This window comes from Gopherus evgoodei, chromosome 3 (assembly GCF_007399415.2).
Source record: "Gopherus evgoodei ecotype Sinaloan lineage chromosome 3, rGopEvg1_v1.p, whole genome shotgun sequence".
Classification (NCBI taxonomy): domain Eukaryota; kingdom Metazoa; phylum Chordata; order Testudines; family Testudinidae; genus Gopherus; species Gopherus evgoodei.
This window is the reverse complement of record NC_044324.1, coordinates 55695627-55716645: the sequence shown is the minus strand read 5'-3', so window position 1 is coordinate 55716645 and position 21019 is coordinate 55695627.

The following is a 21019-nucleotide window of genomic DNA, read 5'->3' as shown; positions in this document are numbered from 1 at the left end:
TCATGACATTGATGATCTGAACTTTTAGATCTCAAAACAGATGAAGAAAAAACACATACAGTTGCCAAGCGTATCAAATGTACAATATTTACAAGTCAAAGAATTTGTCAAGAGTAAAGAGGCTTTAGCCAGCTATGTTTAAAGAGAAAATATATGTTGTTACAGATATTAATCTAAAAAGTGCCATATCATTTATGTAAAGCTTTGAATAGTATTAATACAAGATGTGCACCTTTTATGAAGAGGCAGAGAGAAAGACTGATGCGGAAAAATAAAAATCAGTATGTTTAGTAAGAGCCTGCTTTGAATATATGCTATTACAAAACAATCACTATAGACTACCTTCTCAGGGGTACCTTACTGAACATCAGTCAGATTAAAAAGGTCTTTGGCCAGGGATAATGTTGAAGGATTTCATACAGAATTGGCAGCAGACACGTGAAATGAAACACTGTGGAGCAAATGTACAAACAATGACATCAGTTGCAATTTGCCAGTGGTCCTTGTGGACCTGTTCTGTTCATTCCTTCTAGGGTACCTGGCATTGACCAATGTCCGAAGACAGGATACTGGGCTAGATGGACCTTTGGTCTTACCAGTATGGCTGTTCTTATGTTCTAAAGAACTTTATAGGTAGGCAAAAATAGCATTCCAGATGAAATTGGGAGAGGAAGGGAAGTAAACTACTTCCAGATCTGCACATGGTTCATTTTCAAAGTTACAGCAGTGTCTCTGCTAGGGCAGTTTTGGTGTATATAGGAACCAACTCTTGGCATGGAATTCATCCTGATGCTGATGCACAGCCTGCCAAAGGGATGGAGGGGAGATGGATTGTGCCCTTCCAATCCTGGGACGACTTGGGGCCAGTTTGGCTCCCAGCACTGGCTAGGGAGCCTGGAGACTGCCTGAACTTATGCCCCACTGCCGGAGACCTCTCATGAGCCTTGTGGGGCACAAGTCGTTCTTCTCCACAATCTCTTCCAAATGTTACAAACCCAATTTTGTTGTCAGTATATGTACATTTTTTATTTTTATAATTTAAATTTGGGACTGGACTAAGGGCTTTGAGGTGCTCTGGCTGTCAGTGCTAACTGGCAGCAATACAAGGGTAAAGAACCCTTTTAGAAATATACGAGAAAGAAGAAACCTGTCTCAAATGATCAAATCTTATACACAGACCTGCAACGTGAAAAAATATTTTCATCTATAATGATATCAGTGTTTTTGACCTAAATGCAGTTGCTAGGAACAGCAGGGTGACTGTTTCATATACAAATTTTTCCATGCACAGCCAAGGCAGTTATGCCCCAAGCTTCTATTACAAGCTGGAAAAAGTGCTATTGACTATTTCATTGTTGTTAAAACTCTCTAGGATTACGATAGTTGGATAGGCCACACAAATGATGTGAGCAAGGATGGTCTCTAGACCTAGTAGCCCCATAGTGTGTTAAAGTACAGGCACCTGGGTTTGTGAATTTGTATTTGCTGGCACAGTCATGCCCCTGAGATGACCTGCCCTTGAGCAGTGCACCCATTGAGTGGCCAGCCATTCAGTAAGGGTTCAGGTGACTTGGGAATGACTGAAAACCTCTTCTGAAAACCCCATCAGCATCCAAACATATGCCAAGCCCCCACTGGAAAAAGCAAGAGGCCACCTGCACTAGTGTAAGCTTTTGAAAATTCCAAAATGAGGTTTCTGGGTTAACTACAAAATAGAGAGAGGCACAAATAAGACAGGGTAGGGTAGAAAATGTGGAGAATACTGTTGCATCTCACAATCTTATGCCATGTAAATCCATGACAATATGCTAATAAAGTGGATTGAGAACACAAGGTGTACTTGATAGCAGCAAGATCCCTGGGTTCCATTGCACTCAAATGTAGAAATTCTGTACCAGCTTCATTTAAATTAATAGAGACTTAATTGTTTTAGTGTATATGAATAATTTTGTAGCAGTGTGCCAGAACTGGTAGGGGGGCAGAGGAGCGTAAATCTGTGCCACCATTGTCTGCACTTAGGGAAAGCAGCCACCACAGAGCCAGTATGTGCCCTTCCTTTTGCAGTTGGCTGGAAGGGAGCAGGGTAAGCCTCAACTCCGTTCATCCAATGCCTCCAATAGAATAGTTTATGCCCACAAGTGTTCCATGACAGAATTATATCTGTCATCACGTTTACTCCTTCCCAAGAACAGGGGAAGATTACAAGTCACCCACTGCAGTTTCTGTCCAAGGCTGCCCCATGGTAATAGACTGCTCCTTGCTACAGGTTAGATTATCACTTCTGATAAAATATCTGAGTGTTTTTTTTAATTATTTTTTTCAGATTAGGACTTGAGAACTGTTTTCCAACAAAGGTTGTAATGAAGTATTCTAACACCCTTATTCACATTGGGTAGCTTTTTACTCCATAGACTGTCCCATTGACATCAAATGGGACCCTTTGATGAGTAAGGGCAATGTTTATAGGGGTTTAAGAATCTGTACCTATATTTCTTACAAGTCTGGTAATTTACTATACCATATTATCAGTTGTAAAGGAAATAAAAAATTCTGTTCTATAAAGGTTTTATATCTTTCCCATCACTGTAGGATCTGCATGCCTTCCATGAATGTATTAAGGTAGTTCATTCCGTCTCCAGAGGGAGAATTATGTGGTTAGTAGTTTGTTTTAGTAGGGAGGTTTTTTCTTTTGGGGCGGGGGGTGTTGCAGGGGGATAGCAGTATATACATTTTTAAAAAACACTGTGTATTTTAATAGACAAGGCAAGCTTGAAGTAGTACACCTTGCTCTTTGAGCAGCTGGTGGTGAGATTTGTGAGGATCCATAGTCTCTGTGGGAGTTCATTTCACAGCTTTGGCCTACTACATGTGGAAAAGACTATATGCTGCTGTAATGATCCTTTTGGAAGTGTGGCATAGTTGTTATGGCTGCAACTCCTGCCTGCCAAGGTGGTTGTGGGGAGGCAAGTCTGGGCCCTCTTATCCCACCAGGCTCCAGACCAGGGCCCTTTGGCTATGTCTTCCCTGGGCCTCATCCTCCCTAGGCCTCATCCTCTTGTCCACCCACCTGGGGTCAGATTAGTCCAAGGCTTTCCCCTGGTGGGGGAAACTTAAACCACAATAAGTAAGGGGAGTTACTAAAGTCCAAGGTCCACAGGATACTTCCCTCTGTCTCTGGGGTGGGTCCTCCTTCCCTCAGGGCAGGCTCCTTTAGGCAGCTGTGTCAGAGTCTTACACTTCCCTCTGCTCTGCTGGAGCTGGGGGGTCTGCTCACCTCCAGCTCTGCCACCCAAATGAACTAATGTCCTGCCTTTTAATTCCTCCAGCACAGAGAGCATTTGCTGCAGGTGTGGTATGGTGAGGCTGGCTGAGCCCAAAATTATCCCTTAACCTCTTGTTGCCCAGTGTGGGATTTGTACACCCCATCATACCTGCAAACACAATCTTTACCCTCATGATAGAGTGGTTGGTGACATTATTATTAATTTGTACACAAACCATAGGGCTACTAATTTGAATAACCAAGAACCCTATTTGCATTAACTGGTTCTTATTGGCTTGAAATTATTTCAGTGCAAAAATTTCCATGTTGTCTGCTACACTGTTCTAAAGATGGAAGTGATAACTTATTTTTTCCTTTACTCTTAATGTTTCTACCAGCACCATGTATGAAATAGTTAATTAAACTATTACGTTGGATTAAATATTAATTTCATTAGTTGCACTGAAATGTTCTTATCAGTGTCAGCCTAAAGACTCAAATCAAAAGAATATGGTTAGAGAAAAAACAAATTTCTTTTTAAAGTATTTTAAAACCACATTCCCCAAACATGGACCTTTCAAACTCCCACACCTCATGGATTTCTGGATTTAGGTAACACCCTTGTTAATGTAAGTAAGGTAGAGCTTTCTTTTGGTCCAAAAGTGTAGAAACATATAGGACCAGTTTCTACACTAAGATGCAAATACAAAATTTCCACTGACCTTTACAAGAGCCTCTCTTCTGTAATGGAGAGCAAAGTTTTAGTGACAGATATAAACACTTTTGTTTTAAACCTGATGCCCATTAATTTCATTTGGTGGCTCCTAGTTCTTACATTATGGAAACAAGTAAATAATTTTTCCTTATTTACTTTCTCCACATCACCCATGATTTTATATACCTCTATCATATTCCCCCTTAGTCTCCTCTTTTCCAAGCTGAAAAGTCCTAGTATCTTTAATCTCCCTTCACATGGGACCCGTTCCAAACCCCTAATCATTTTAGTTGCCCTTCTCTGAACCTTTTCTAATGCTAGTATATCTTTTTTGAGAGGAGACCACATCTGTATGCAGCATTCAAGGTGTGGGCGTACCATAGATTTATATAAGGACAATAAGATATTCTCCATTTTATTCTCTATCCCTTTTTTGATGATTCCTAACATCCTGTTCGCTTTTTTGACTGCCACTGCACACTGCGTGGACGTCTTCAGAGAACTATCCATGATGACTCCAAGATCTCTTTCCTGATTAGTTGTAGCTAAATTGCCCCCATCATATTGTTTGTATAGTTGGGGTTATTTTTTCCAATGTGCATTACCTTACATTTAGCCACATTAAATTTCATTTGCTATTTTATTGCCCAATCATTTAGTTTTGTGAGATTTTTTTGAAGTTCTTCACAGTCTTCTTTGGTCTTAACCGTCTTGAAGCAGTTTAGTATCATCTGCAAACGTTGCCACCACACTGTTTACGCCTTTCTCCAGATCATTTATGAATAAGTTGAATAGGATTGGTCCTAGGACTAACTCTTGGGGAACATCACTAGTTACCCCTCTCCATTCTGAAAATTTACCATTTATTCCTACCCTCTGTCCAGTCTTTAACCAGTTCTCAGTCCATGAAAGGATCTTCCCTCTTATCTCATGACAACTTAATTTACATAGGAGCCTTTGGTGAGGGATCTTGTCAAAGGCTTTCTGGAAATCTATGTACACTATGTCCACTGGATCGCCCTTGTCCACGTTTGTTGACCCCCTTCAAAGAACTCTAATAGATTAATAAGACATGATTTCCCTTTACAGAAACCATGTTGACTTTTGTCCAACAATTTATGTTCTTCTATGTGTCTGACAATTTTATTCTTTACTATTGTTTCAACTAATTTGCCAGGTACTGATGTTAGACTTACCCGTCTGTAATTGCCAGAATCACCTCTAGAGCCCTTTTAAAATATTGGCATTACATTAACTATCTTCCAGTCTTGGGTATGGAAGCTGATTTAAAGGACAGGTTACAAACCATAGTTAATAGAACTCAAGTGTGAAATTGAGGAACTTTCAGAACTCTTGAGTGAATGTCATCTGGTCCCGGTGACTTGTTACTGTTTAGTTTATCAATTAATTCTAAAACCTCCTCTAATGACACTTCAATCTGTGACAATTCCTCAGATTTGTCACCTACAAAGGACGTCTCAGATTTGGGAATCTCCCTAACATCCTCAGCCGTGAAGGCTGAAGCAAAGAATTCATTTAGTTTCTCCGCAATGACTTTGTCATCTTTAAGTGCTCCTTTTGTATCTCGATTGTTCAGGGGTCCCAGTGGTTGATTAGCAGGCAACTGGTTGTTTAGCAGCAACTGGTAAGGAAGCAGTCATATCAGTATGCTGATATTCTGGTCTATGTTGTTGTCTAATGTCGCTATGTTGATTTACTGCAGCTGAAGATTTTTCCTAGTGACTCTTTCTCAGCCCTGTCTTACTGCCTAACAGACTGCGAGTGGCTACATGAAAAGGAAGCATCATACCAGATATGGAGTTATTGTTTGTGGCACGTTGAAAATGTACATAGGATCTTGCCTGCTGCATAGCTGCCCTCTATTGATGGTGTTTGTCTCAGGGAAAGTTATAAAGTCTGCAGCCTGGGGAATGTTTTGTCTGTGACTACATTGTATGCACATACCGGTATGAGCATAGACATTTTGCTTATGTCCATACCCTTAAGGTCATTATTTAGTGATGCTAGAGCTACGCCAATTGTGAGGCATCCAGGATGTCAGCTGATACCACTTGTTGGAACGTCTACTTTCTAAGCTATTTTTCCTGTGAATAGGAGGTTGAGACAGGGCAGTAGCTGAAGAGGTCTTCAGGGTTGAATGTTAATTTCTGGAGAACTTTTGTATTCTTTAAAAAAATAAGTCAGATACACTTTTCTGAAGGAGGCATGGACTGTTTCCATTAGTGGACATCGTCACTCTGTAGCCAGCAGGACCATGGATCCATTTCATTCATCCATGTTGAGACTAATATTTTTCAGGGCTTCTTGAGCTGTGTGTGATTGGGCCAAACCAGGCAGGAAGTGAAGTATGCAGTCAGCTCTTTATAGTGCTCAGTGCTTGTGTCTGGGCAGTGCAGTGTGGGTTGATGATCTGGTTCACTATGTGACCTAGCTCTGCTGGCCATCATTCTGCAGGATTGCTTGTGTAGGAGTAGCAGGCCTGTTTTGCCTCTTTTACTGCAGTGGTGTAGTCATCTAAAAGTTGTTTATGCTGTTGTGAATGAATCTGGAATGTTTTATGCCACCGGTGTTTTCATGTTCTGCCCATGTGCTTCATATGCCAGAGTTTGTTTGTGAACCACGGTGATCTCAGGTGGGTGGTGGGAGGAGGTTGTTTTGGTCCAAGACATCAGTGGACTTCAGCCGATTATACTATTGTACTAACTCACTGGTAGCTTGCCTTAGTACAGAGGTGCCCAACCTATGGCCCGCAAGCCATATATGGCCCATCAGAGCATTTCATAAGGCCTGCGGCCTGCTTCTACACAATATACTAGCAGTCAATTCATTAGTGTTTACACACTTGTGTAAACTAAAAAGACAAACATGATGAGAAAACAGACAATACTCTCCATATGTATTTAGATAGAAATAACCTATGAAACAAGCTGAACTTAAATCAATACCGGTGACTATAAATCTTATTAAAATATGTAAAATCTGTTTAGCCCACACAAGGTTGTGTTTAAGTTTGTCACCCTCCTGTCTAATAAGGTTGAAAACTACTCCCTTAGTATGCATATAGCTTGTTTTGCTGCAGAGCAGGGGTGGCCAGCCTGTGGCTCTGAAGCCACATGCGGCTCCTTGCATAGGCGCTGACTCCGGGGCTGGAGCTACAGGTGCCAACTTTCCAATGTGCCAGGGGGTGCTCACTGCTCAACCCCTGGCTCTGCCCCAGGCCCTACCCCCACTCCACCCCTTCCTGCCCCCTCCCCTGAGCCTGCGCTGCCCTCACTCCTCCCCTCTCTCCAACCCAGAGCCTCCTGCATGCCACAAAACAGCTGATCAGGAGGTACGGGGAGAGAAGGGGAGGCACTGATCAGCAGGGCTGCTGGTGGGTGGGAGGCTCTGGGGGCGAGTGTGGGGCGGTGCTTATATAGGGCTACTGATGTATTACTGTGGCTCTTTGGAAATGTACACTGGTAAATTCTGGCTCCTTCTCAGGCTCAGGTTGGCTACCACGCTAGAGGATCGAAAACCTAAGTGGTTCAGGAGTTTTTGGGAACAGACCAGTTTTGTTGCTGTTCATGTTTACTGCCCATTCCCAATCAAATATAAAGCTATTGAATTGTGATTTTTTTTATTTAATTGTAAACATTTCTTAGGTCCCCGAGGACTGGGCCCTATATGACATTGTTCAGGTTAGCAGGACCTTTGACTTTTAACCTCAGCAATAGCTGCTGTAAAGGTAAGTTAGTAGAGGTGCTATTTTGAATAGTTTCAAATAGGTAACAATGTTTTACTACATTTATTTTAAATTTTATTCTTGATAACTTTACAATATGAGATGATCAGCTACTTGAGTGACAGGGGCTAATATAAATCCTAAAATAGATGGTAGATTTACACGAGAAGAGTTTTGTCCACTCAGTTCTTACTGAATTTATTTCTTGGGTCTCATTGCAGAGCTACATACTTCAAAGCTCAAAACTGCAAAATTTTAATCTGAGTAGTAGTCTCATGAACTTCACCTGAAATCATTATGAATAAAGGGTTACTCTCAACCAAATAGGTTTGCAGAATTGGGTCATACCTGACCAAGATGACACAAAAATGAACATAAGTAACCTTTGATAGGTCATTAGTCTTCAAAGCAATTAGGAGCCAAATTTATACACACTTTGTAGCTATCCTCTTACTTTATTTTAGTGAACCAGGTTGTTTTTTTTTAAATAAAACAATTGTTGTAGTGCATTAGAGGCCTGAACCACCTTCCATTGAAGTCAGTGGAAAACTCCCATAGACACGAGTGGGTGTTGGATCAGGCCCTAACTTTAACTTATTCTACAACCTACAGAGCCAAATTCTGCTTGCTTTACTAATAGAAGTAACTTCAATAGCCAGTCTCAATTTGAGAAAGGAATATTAAACACTTGTAGTTCTCAGTGAATTTAATTGGACTTGTGGGGTACTTAGCACTTCTCAGGATTGGGCACTATCACCTTAACAACTGGCAGAAAATGAAATGAACCTTAAGACAGCTTTTCTTCAAATGTTTTCCCAACAGCCAAGGACAAGAAAGAAAGGGGATAGTCTTTTTGTTATGCAAGCGTACAGTGCCTAGAACAATAGGGCACTGCCTGGAACCTTAGGCACTACTAATAATAATTAGTTTAGCAAAAAATTAGCAGGTGAGAGTTGTTTTCAGTTTTCGTTTCTTAGCCATGTGCATCCAATTCTTCATTGGGGAGGGGGGTGGTCAAGATTTCAGGAGGAAAGGGAAGTCAGTAGAAGTTATACCAGTGACTTCAAGGGAACCAGGATTTCACCCTGTTGCCTTAATTTAAAATCTCATCCAAGTTGTAGCAGTCATGTCAGTAGAAACATGATTATTATAAACAGCTATCAATTTAGTATGTACAAATTAGTTTTAATATAAGCCTGTGACAGAATTGCTCCTGGGCTCCCAGCAAGCCACTGCTTGGGTGTACAAAACACAGAGGTCTTTCTTTGGCAGGACACCACATGCAGCAGTTTCACCCAGCAACAACAAGCAAAGCACTGGTAACAAATCACCCACTTGTCCAAGGTCAGACCTACCTTCCCTTGGGGAGGCTTTGACAGACAGCAGTCTCTTGACAGTTCTTCACTCCAGCCAGATTTCTCTCACTGAGTGGAAGTTAAGAGGTCTGCTCTCTGTCCTAGATAGATTCCAGCTGAGCTGTGCTCTCCCTTTTTAACCCCTCCCTCCAAGCTTGACACCTACTGCAGGTGTAGCTGGGTGGGGCTGATTGAGCCCACAGCAGCTCGTTAACTCTTTCCTTGCCAGTGTGGGGTTTATGTATCCAATCACAAAATCATTACTATTTAGTAGGAAAAAGTAAATTTGTTTACTTCTGCTTGCATGAAGTTGCGTTTCACCCTGCCCCCTCCCAAACATCCTCCATTTTGACTTCATTGCACAATGATATTGCAGCTGTTTTTGTGCTCTGATGGCTGTGAAGGTAGTTAACTTGTCATGGCACCCTCATTTTTCATTCAATTTTACAAATCAAATTCAGAAATCATTATGATCAGTAAAACTAGGCAAAAGTGAATAGGGCCTGATAAATGATTTGGCAGAAGAGATATTCAGTTAAATAAAGACTCAAATCTTCCTCCAGGTTTCTGGATCTTAGATTCTGTCTTCAGAAATATAACAAAAAAGAGTTTTGGAACTCTTTCCTTGAAAGTTCCTTCTTGTGAAATTGATTGAAATGAAAAAGAAAAGGACTGAAAGTGACATTATGGCTAAATTTTCAAAGTACAAACTTGCAAATTATATATGCACAGGAGCCAAAATCAGCTGGTGAATTCTTATTCCATTAATTTTCAAAACAAATGCCTGAAATTAAGGAGTTTACCTGGCTGAAAAGCAGTCACAGGTCCCAAAGATAAGTGCAAAGTGACTGCAGCCACAACTGAGCAGTTGATTGTACCAAGGGTAAATCATGGTACTAGAGTCATGTTGAGTCACCTCAGACAGTAAGAGATGGTGAGACACATGCTGGAGTACAGGCCACACTACAGAGCATCAAGATCAAGTCACTACATGCTCCGCAGCTGTCCTCAAACTGATGTGGAGCTCCTGGTTGCACTGGGATGGCTTCTTCTAACAGCCACTGGTAAAGAGGGACCCACCAATAATAAAATGGGAATGAAAGTTAAGCTGCCCACTGCTTAATAGTTGGGATGAGAAATAAATGGTGGTGCTCCAAGCAGGATCACTTGAGAGAAGCATGTCTCAGGTAGCAGCAGGCAGTCCAAGTAGCTCCTAAATCCCAGCATAAACACAGTATCCCACAACATTGTGATTCCTCAGCAAGCCCTGTAGCAGACCACATTAGCTGTCCATGGCTGACCCATAGAAACACTGGATGAATGGCACAGGACACTAAAAATTAAAAATATCCTCCATTAAAATGCAACAGGAGGGTGGTGAAGCACTGGAATGGGTTACCTAGGGAGGTGGTGGAATCTCCATCCTTAGAGGTTTATAAGGCCTGGCTTGACAAAGCCCTGGCTTGTATGATTTAGTTGGTGTTGTTCTTGCTTTAAGATGGGGATTGGACTAGGTGACCTCCTGAAGTCTCTTCCAACCCTAATGTTCTACGATTCTATGAACAGTTTAGAATTGAATTTGAGGATAGTAGCATTAATTATCTTAATCCAATATCAGTGGATGGATTGTGTGGTCTATGGAGATAATTCAGTTCAGTGACTAGGGGTTCGTCAAATTATTGCCCAAAGTTGGGGGATTCAAGAGACCACTTGCATCCAGTTGAAACCCTTTGGGGATTCCATACCAGTTGCATTCTTTAGTCAATGCCATGTTGCTCCTCACAGGTATAGTTTTTGGCAGGTGCAATTCATTTATACCCTAGTTATACTCGCCTTTGAAAATATTAAGTTGGTACAAATTCCCCTTATGCTTGTTTTTACACAATCATATTGTTTAACAGGGAAATAATCTCAAGTGTTGTGACCTGTCTCAGCTCAAAGGATTTCCATTCAAGAATTTTTATGTAAGCCTACCAATATCTGAAGAATAGGTGATACAAAGGCAGTCAGATGATTTTTAGTGCCTATAATCATTTTTGTAAGGGGTGATAAAAGAACAGTGATAGAAAAAACAGTCCATGGACTCTTTAATTTAATCTGAGATGTCATATACTATGCTGATACAGTAAATCCCAAATAACTGCTATGTCAGTGAAGACCAAAGCATGACACATCAGGCTATAGTGCTGTGCAAAAGGAGATGTCTAAAGCTCCTTCATTTTTAAAGTGACCGTAACAAAATGGTATTTCTATTCTTGGTATAAAGGTTGTGCTAAGAATTGTAATAATGTTTGGGTGCTGTTAACCTATACTGGAGCAAGTTTATTCCACATGTGAAATTTAAATCCTTGAATTAATTGGTAAAGGAATAAAGTTTGTAAGATCAATTCCAACACAGAAAGAGAGCTTCTAGCAGGTACCATGGTTTCCAGTTTGACTTGCCGTTGGCAGAATCTAGCTAACCTGGCATGGGTTACATAGCATGAAATCAGATTAGCTCTTTTCCATTATCTATGAGTATTGTATCTACTGTTCATATTTATAAAGATTTAGGATATAAATGGACTCAAGCAAAAAGACACTACTTTCAGCAACAAATTATTTCTATTATATTGTTTTCATACAGAGGATACAATTAAGGTGGCTGCTGCCAGCCATAGTTTTTAATGTTGGCTGTTAAGGAGGATTGTCCATTCTATGCTAAATCATGCAGACTCATACCAGTATTGGTTACAAAGATTGTACATCTTGGTAGCAAAGACCTAGTTAAGGAACATTGACTATCCAGGTGAAATATGATTAAATAGAGTTGAGATATTTATCACAGTGACCAAACTGACATACTGACAGATCTAGCAACTTAACAGGGGTCTATTTGGGTGGTGAATGTAGGTAAAGTCTAAGGCTTGTTCTGCACAGCATGTGTGACATCAGCCCTCCTATACCAATGGATTATAGATGAATGGGGATGGTGGTTTGTTTCCAAACCAGTCAGGATTAGGAATTTGGGGATGTACTTTGTCTCATTGAATAGGTATTAATCCTCCATGCCATGCCAATAGAGGTTGGATCAGTGGCAATGCCTTGTGCAGTCTCAAACAGCACTGCAGACAAGCTTAGAATGTGGGATGATGAAGCATTCATTTAGGATTCAGAATTGTGAGGCCAAGGTCACTGATTGTTGTGTGAGCACTGTACAGTAATTGATATAGGCTGGCAATTGCATAGCAGCTTTAATCATCTCACCTCATTTCAGAACCTGCCAGGACTGTCAACTTTCAGATCCTATTTCAGTTGCATTGAGAGAAACTGTTAACTTAGTCTTAAAGGTGAAAAGGTAAGTTTGTTCTGTTCTGATTAGTGCCCACACTGAGAAAAAAAAATCTACCAACTTTGAATCATTTAAAAACTCCTGCATTACCTGTTGGTTGGATCATTCCTAACTACCTTGCATCAGTCTTCTTCCTGTATAGTATCCTGACTCAGACGTGTTTCTAAATTCCAAACATTTTATGATTCTCACCCTACCCTTTGGCTGTTTGAAATAGTGAATTGCTAAATGGCATCCTAAAAGCCAAACCGTCCCCTAGAACTCTCAGTTTGCATTTGACATTTACATAAATTGCATTTACCATGTGAAACATCATGTGTTTATACATCAGTTTGATCAAGCAATCATATTTATGTGAAGATGGTAAGCCTAATCATAGCAATGATTAACTGGGAAGATAAGCTAATTCACCTTTGTAACAAAACAAAAAGATCCAGAGATGTAGAAGTCACATAGTTAAATGGTTGGAGTTACAGATATGGAAAATGATCATATTTTTAAATTATGTTCCCTTTTAGCAATGATAAAAGAAAATCTCTCCTAGTGAGCAAGGGTGTTTGAAAGACACAAAGTGCACAGTTTATACCATTGTACTGAGCTATAAATCAATGGTAAGGCAGAATATAATAGAAATCTAGTAAAAAACAACAACAAAAAGTTTAACAGAGATTTCAGAAGTAAAGCAAATGGTATTCCTGCAAATTTTCTCAAAATCTTAGCAGCTTTTTGAATAAGCTCCCATTGTCTTGATGGCTTTTGGTTTAAGACCTTAATATACAATATCAACTCTTAGAATGAACTCTTGATGTCTTCTCAGATGTGTTGCACACAAGAACAAAACTATTCTGAACTTGAAAGGCCACCTCTTGCCTCAGGAACATAATGAAGTATAATGATGACCAGCTGCACCATCAGTTATTATTTATCACAAGGTATGTAAAATGCCTACAGTTGGGGAAAAAAACAAGTACATTGTCATATCCGGTTTCTATTATTTATAACCAGATGTAGGAAGCAATAAAACTTTAATTGAGATGTCATGCGAGAGAGCAATAGCACTTGAACTTTGACCAATATGTAGGAGAAACTACTACAATGTTAATAGCATTATACAAAGATTGGTATATATTAATAGAAGAAATGGCTTTGTACGAAGAAATAATATATTACATAAACAAATCTCCCAAAATCTATCTTAAACTAGGGAAATTTAGTTGCTCATCTCAAAAGTAACACAAATTGGAGCATGGATACTTCGATGAATGGATGTATTAATAATACCAAAACAGATCATTCCAGCTTGTGATACAAACAAAGCACTATTTGAAGATTGTTTCACAGGTGGATTGTTTAACAGCATCCCACATAATCTTCCATACTTGCTCACCCATACAAAAATAAAGTTATTTTTTTTAGTGTCAGAGTTGCATACATCTCCCTGCTCACCTTCATTCAGCTGACATAATGGTTTCCTGCTGTGGGTGAAATTCCTAAAGGTTACTTCTTCATTCTCTCTTCTCATGATGGACAATCTGATATTAATGGTTAAGAGTGTGACAATAAGTGTGACATTTTGTCATGATCATTTGAATACCATGTAGCAGGCAGCAATATCTGATAAACAGCAGCTATAAAGAAAACATTATTTCAGGGCATTGTGAGAGCAGCAAGACCTTTTGGTGTGCTTCCATCTGTGCAACAGGACGCTAGTGCAAGGAAATCATGAGAGGTCCTCTTTATCCACTAGAGTTGATAAAACTGGAAAACTATAATTTTTTTTACAATTTTGTCCAAACTGCACAGTGCCAGTGTGTAAGTGTTCCATATGGGCAATTGTAAGATTTTTTGTTTTACCATTCAACATTCACTATCACATATGTTGACTTCACCATGCTGATAGTGAGCAATAAGAAGGTCTAATCCAAAACCCTGTGAAGTCAATGGAAACACTTTAAAGTTGTTTGGATCAGGCACTAAACTTGTTGAAGCATGAAAACATGAAGAAATAGGGAGGGTGGGGGGGAGAGACTTCACAGAATGCTGATTCCTATTTCTACTACAAATATTTCACACACAACTGCTAAGTTGATGGCCAATCATCTGATTCTATTCTCAGACCAGTTCTGCAATGTGTTGGCTCCATTAATTTAAGTGGAATTACCCCTATTTTGTGCTAAGGTTAATGAAATCAGAATCAGGCTCACTTTGGATCCACATTCACTATGATTTACATCACCTCTGAATTTGGCCCATTGTCTTTTATAGTGCTAAGAGTTAGTATTAGTTGCAGTAGCTGATTGTGATTCAATAAATGGTCACCACTTAGACCTAGATCCTGCAACCACTGAAATAATGAAGTCTCATGGGGATATTCACGTGAGTAAAGTTACACATCTGTTTAAGTATCTTGTGATGATAGTAACAAAATATGTATTAGCAAAAATAATACTTAGCACTTATTTGTGCTTTTCATCTTCAAACTACTTGACAAATATCACCTAATCAATTTGATAAGCACTAATGCTTTCTCAGACCCCCATCTGAAATAATCTGTATTGTTTTGGTCACCATTTTACTTGAGGTTTGTCAGTAAGTTGTAGTTTTAAAACTGACCTGCACATCTTTTTCACAATTTTCTAACATTTCTCCCCACATTAAGATATTCTAGAATTATGGTTCTTGTGCAATCTTGTTTCCACTCTCTCATACATCCAGCCTGTGCAGTGAAGGAGGTAGCGTCCAATGGAAAAAAATTATGTGGCCTCACGTCATTAAAGTTGGCATCATAATGCATACTCGCAAGGGAGACAAATCAAGGTTGACTGCTTGACTTTGTAACCTAAATAACATTCTTTTAATGTCATTTTAATAATGTAATTTCCACTTTGGGTTTTTGTTTGTTTTTCAGGGAAAAAGATTAAATCAACTGCTATTGTGTGCTACTGTAGCAACTCCTCAGTCATAAATCAGGAGGGTTTGACCACTGAGCCAACCTTCAGCACCATAGCACAAGGTTTACTAATTGATCTACAGGAGTAACTACATTAGCTGGCAGCAGCAGCATAAGGTTTTATCCGTGGGAGGAGGAGTGTTCTGAAGGAAAGAGCTGGTTCTCAGAAGAGTGGTTGGTCAGAGAAGCCCAACCAGACTCTCTCTCTTCCCTGCACATAGGAGCTTGAGAGCTCCTGCCCCATATGGTTGCTGCAGCCAGGAGTAAATGCGCAGCTGCACCCTTATGCTGAGTCTGGGAGGTGGTCAGGGGGACTCCAGACAAGCTCTTCGCCACTTCTCCCTCGCATTACTGCTTTTCCAGTATGTTGGCTGCTGCTGCACTTGTGACAGCCTGAGCCCAGCTCTTAATAAGCATCATGTTTAGTTATTATTTTGACAGGCTGCAAAAATGTTCTTGAAGGACACAAGAAAGAAAAGGGAAATATTGATTCTCAAAAGTTTCTCTCTCTTCAAAAATTGAACATAATTTTATTGTGACAAAGACAAGGCATTTCTGTTACCAGAGGGCTTTCCATTGCCAAATTTCAAAGTCCTGATGCCAGCAATGGAGGAGTAACAGCTGCTAAAAAAAAAAAGGCATAAGAAGCCTTTATAAGTAAAAATGTTAGGTCACCTAAATATGGGGGATACTATAAATACCCCCCTCCCTTTTTTGTTGTTTTTAATTCCTCCATGCAGTTTTTCTTTTGGATCCTGCTCTTTGGCCTCAGCAGTGTGTCTAACTTTGTTTACTGTGAAATAATAACATCATAAACTTCACAGACATATTAATCCAGGGGTTCTCAAACTGGGGGTCAGGACCCCTCAGGGGGTCACAAGGTTATTACATGGTGGGGGTCATGAGCTGTCAGCCTCCATCCCAAACGCTGATTTGCCTCCAGCATTTATAATGGTGTTAAATATATTTAAAAGTGTTTTAATTTATAAGGGGGGTCATCAGTACAAAAGTTTGAGAACCACTGTATTAATCACTTAGTTACAATGTCAGTTAATCTTGGTCTGGGAGATTTCATCTCCCACACTCTCTGGGCTGGAAGGCAAGCAACTGAACTAAGTTAAATCATAAAAATGTAGCAGCTTTAACCCAAATAAGGTAGAAATGAATAAATAAAGAGTGTGATAAAGAGGGGAAATATTTCCATCTGTCTGGCATGCAGATAGCACCAATATAACTAAGGCTCACTCTGGTTTTTCTGTGAAGTGGAGGCTGATACTGACTCTGACTCTTCTCTAGCCCACCAATTTTTTAAAAAGTAAAAGGAATTTTGACAAAAACATGTATCTTTATGGGTCAGGAACCTCTTATGCTGTAAAAGTGAACAATCTGGAAAAAGCTTTGTAGGTCACCTTTAAGTAAATAACTTACCTCAGTCAAATCATTCATTAAGCAGTTAACTACAGACAAATGGTCTATGACATGTCTTAGGAGCCATTATTATAATTATTACTTTATTAGACAGTCTGTATTTTGGATTTCAAGTTATCAAAACCAGGTAAGGACCTTTGCATATTACAGATTAAAAGGTTCTCTTCTGTAATGTTTTATTAAGCAGTATGTGGATTCCTGCTTGATTATAAGACATGCATCAGGCATTATCGTTATCACATTACATACATTCATATCTAGGTGAGCAAAGTACACTCATAACTAAAGTATTTTTCAGTTGGAGATACTGTATTGTGTTGACTTAGTTTTAACGCCAACATATTCTATTTGGAATTTTACAGTGAGTTGTTAAATATCTCCCTGATAGGCCTCTGCCAGTCACAAACTATCTAAACTTGGAAGAGAAGCAGATTGAGAATAATCCATAGGCAACAGCAGAAGAAAACTCAACATAGTTTAATATAAATGCTGAAGTGTATTCTTTACCTTCTAAGAAACTTGTGGCTCTCCAGATCAGATCACCGTTTGTAAAGAACAAATATAGGTCATTTTGTTGTTGCTCAGCTGAAGTTGACACCGTAGTGGGTGAGAATGAATTGAAGCATAGCAACTCACAGTAGCTTTTGTCAAGCTCTTTTTTTAATTTTAAACTAAAGATATATGCAATTTCTCCCACTCCTAACCATATTATACAATCCCACTTAGGCTAAGATATATACAGCCATTTTAGAAATAATCAATTATTATTTCCCCTAAAAATGCAATTGTCCATGCCATTTTCAAAAAGATAGCACTGGACCCAGAAGACCTATCAGACTATCGTCTCCTATCCAACTTTCCATTCAGAAGCAAGAACATAGAGAAAGCAAAGACTTTCAGGCTCTAAAAACTTGTAACCTCTGCAAACATCCTGGATTTCCCAGGTGACTTGCACTTGGGTTTCAGATATTGTTACAGGAAAAAGAGCATTCTGATACTACAAAAAGATGCCCTTTACATAACTATGGATTCAGGCAATATTGCTATTCTCATCTGACTAGACTTCTTTGCAGCTTTTTACAGAGGTATCTTAAAGTGTTCCTCATCCACCAGCATGACCTCGCTGGAGTAAATGACGCAATATTACAATGGGTTGTCCCTTTCCAGCAGAACTCAGAGTGTTGATGATTTAGAATTTGAGTACTACTTGCACAGTCCCACAGAGAGCCATAATACCTCCTTCTTCCTCTTCAACATCTACATGAAACCACTTAGAGGGACAGTGAGACACTAGAGTATACGTTGCCAATAGTAATCTGAAGGCATCCACTTTCACATTTCTTCATAGTCAATCCCCACCCTACCCATCATCTCTTATTTGCTATAGAGTTGTCGGTGCTCTTCTCCTATTGGCCCATGATGCCAACTGCCCACTTGTAAAATTTTCTGACAAACACCTTTGTGCTTTTCCCTAATCTGCCCCATACACTTGGATGTACTCCACATAAACATCCATCTTCAAATCCCTCCTCAAAACTCTCCTTTGCCATAATGCCTACCAAAAACTGGGCAAGGAATAGATTGCTGGTGTGTTGAGAATACAACCTATCATTCTGACACAACTGTCACTCTGTTTACTTGTATTCCATCTGTTCCCATCTGTTGTCTTATACTTGGATTGTAAGATCCGTGGAGCAGGGACCAACTTTTTGTTGTGTGTTTGTGCAGCACCTAGCACAGTGAGGTCCTGACTTATGACTAGTGACCCTAGGTACTATGGTAAGACAAATAATAAATAAATAAAATAATAATTCCCTTTGCATTTCTTATTTTCTACAGATACCACCAGCTGCCACTACTAAGGCGGTTGCAATGCCTACAAGAGACCAGCTCCTAGAAGAACAGCAGCTGGCTCAAACTTACCCTGCCAATCTTAATCCAAACTCAGTCCTGAACTTGTAATACTTGTCAAAAGTAACTATTTTTCATGCATGGTGATGTGATTGATGCACTAACTGCTGCTCTGATGACACCTTCCTCATGCACTGTGTTCACCCAAGAGAGCAGCCTTGTTGCTTCTAGAAGGGACAACCCATGCACCTACACCCTCTCTCTATCACCCCGTCCTCTTTATCCTCCAGAAAATTCTAGGCATAGGCAGGAGTCCAAACAAACTCAGTGAGGCTGACAATAGGAATTCCCTATGGGTTTTATTCTTACTTGGGTCAACTCTCCTACCCCTATACTGGGCCAGCGTATGAAGGAATTCTTGCCATGGCACCAAAGTGGGGGGAGGAGTGATGAGCACACTCACAGTTGATGCAGTCACATTCATGGGCTAGGATGTGGACGAGGGAGTAGGGAGGTCTTATATGCCTATTGCCTATGTATGGACTACATAATAGCAGAAAAAAATGTTGGCATCACAGCATACCAACACAGAATGTTGGTATTATCCATGAAAGTAGACATGGGCTAATTATTAACCAATATTGGCCCTTAAATGCAAATTTATATTAAAGTATAAAACTGATTTTGTTATTAAAATAATGGCCCTCTGTGTTTTGTTGTTGTCCTCTTGATCCCTCTTCTATTCTGGGCTGCTACCACCAGAACATATGCATCAACATTTCTTACTGTGGTCATCTTAGACAAAAGATTTCACACATGCTGCTAAGCATATTGAATAGTTTGCAATAGACCTAGTTATGCGGTGATAGGATAGGTAGTGAAAGAGCGAAGTTGCCTTCTTTGTCATTGGTGATGGGAACAACATAGTCAAAACAATTAATGAAGGGAAGTAGCATGTGACAGTGTTGGTTATTTTGTTTGACCCTTCAAAGTCCTGGGTATTGACCTGTAATATTTAGCCAAACTCTGAAACTGCAGAAATTATTGCAACCATACATAGCACCAGAGTCACTGAATGTTCATTTCCATTACCCAGGTAAGCAGTTTGGTTGGTACTAATTAAGCCAGACTGGAGCCAACTAGTCAACTGATGGATCTAAGGGCAGCAAGGATGGCACATGCTGATTGTCCTCCCTTACCTGCTGTGTAAATGAAAGTGTTGCTGTTTTCCAGGAGCAGTTGCAAACCTTTAATCTTGAAAACAAATCTTGAGAACAGCTCAGTCCCCAGCTGGCTCTCTGGCTCTACCTTTCTCCAACACTGCCTCTCCTCTTATATCCTCCCCAACATAGGCAGTCCAGCGACACTTCTATAAATCCACCCTAACTAGTAAATAGAAAAGGCAGCTGAGCTTGGGGCTTTGACAGACAGAAAGCGGGTTCCACCATTGTGCTAGCTGTTTGACAGCAATATTAGAGGCACAAGAAAATCCCTCTGTGTTACGACATATGCAGTCTATATTTCTGATTAAAGCTCTCAAATGTTCTCTTCTTCCTCACTTGCTACAGAGACAGAGTTTTGTCTATACAGTGATCAGGATTTCTAGAGAATGTATATAAGGAGATCTTCATGTTTTTAATAAGCTGATTTTGAGGAGTGATTGTCTAAAGCATTCACAAGTCACTGCTGGGGGCTTTCAGCAACAGAAACAATCTACTTCCGTTCTCAGCCAGTGACCGAAAGCATGAGCAAAACTCCAAAATGGCTAGCTCACATAAGTCACATGATTGCGCTGCCCCAGAATTAACAACTTCTAGATTTATCTTGGGACACTTGGGGAAATGAAGCACAGGCCAAGGATGAAGTACATAAAGGAGCAATGATTTCACATACATGATATGAGCTGTGAATAAGGTGAAAGCAATAGGCATGGTTTAGTTTGTGTATATTATGGTATAAAGACTGCTAGCAAGGACAAGATTGCACCCAGCTTTGCACAATGTAGATTTGGCTGGGGGGACAAAGGCTTAAGTTCTGTTTTGAGGACTAAAATGGGAATAGAGTAGTGCACACCCTCTGCACAGGGGTGACGTTCATCCTCTGTAAACATGCTGTATAATGCTCAGTGAATAAGGCAGCTCTGCAATATTTATTTTTATCCTCCATTTAGTGGAGCCCTATCTTATTGACTGACTATTGTCCCATTCGTGGACTGAGTGAGTACAACCACCTGTCACATTCACTACACATCATCCATCCTAGCACTGAGGGACCAGAGGTGCTCAGTTTCACTGGTGTAAATTAGCTGTAAGCACTTTGACTTTACTGGGTTTACTCCAGATTTAGTGTTGTAACTTCAAAAAGTTTTGTGCCCAAAATGAG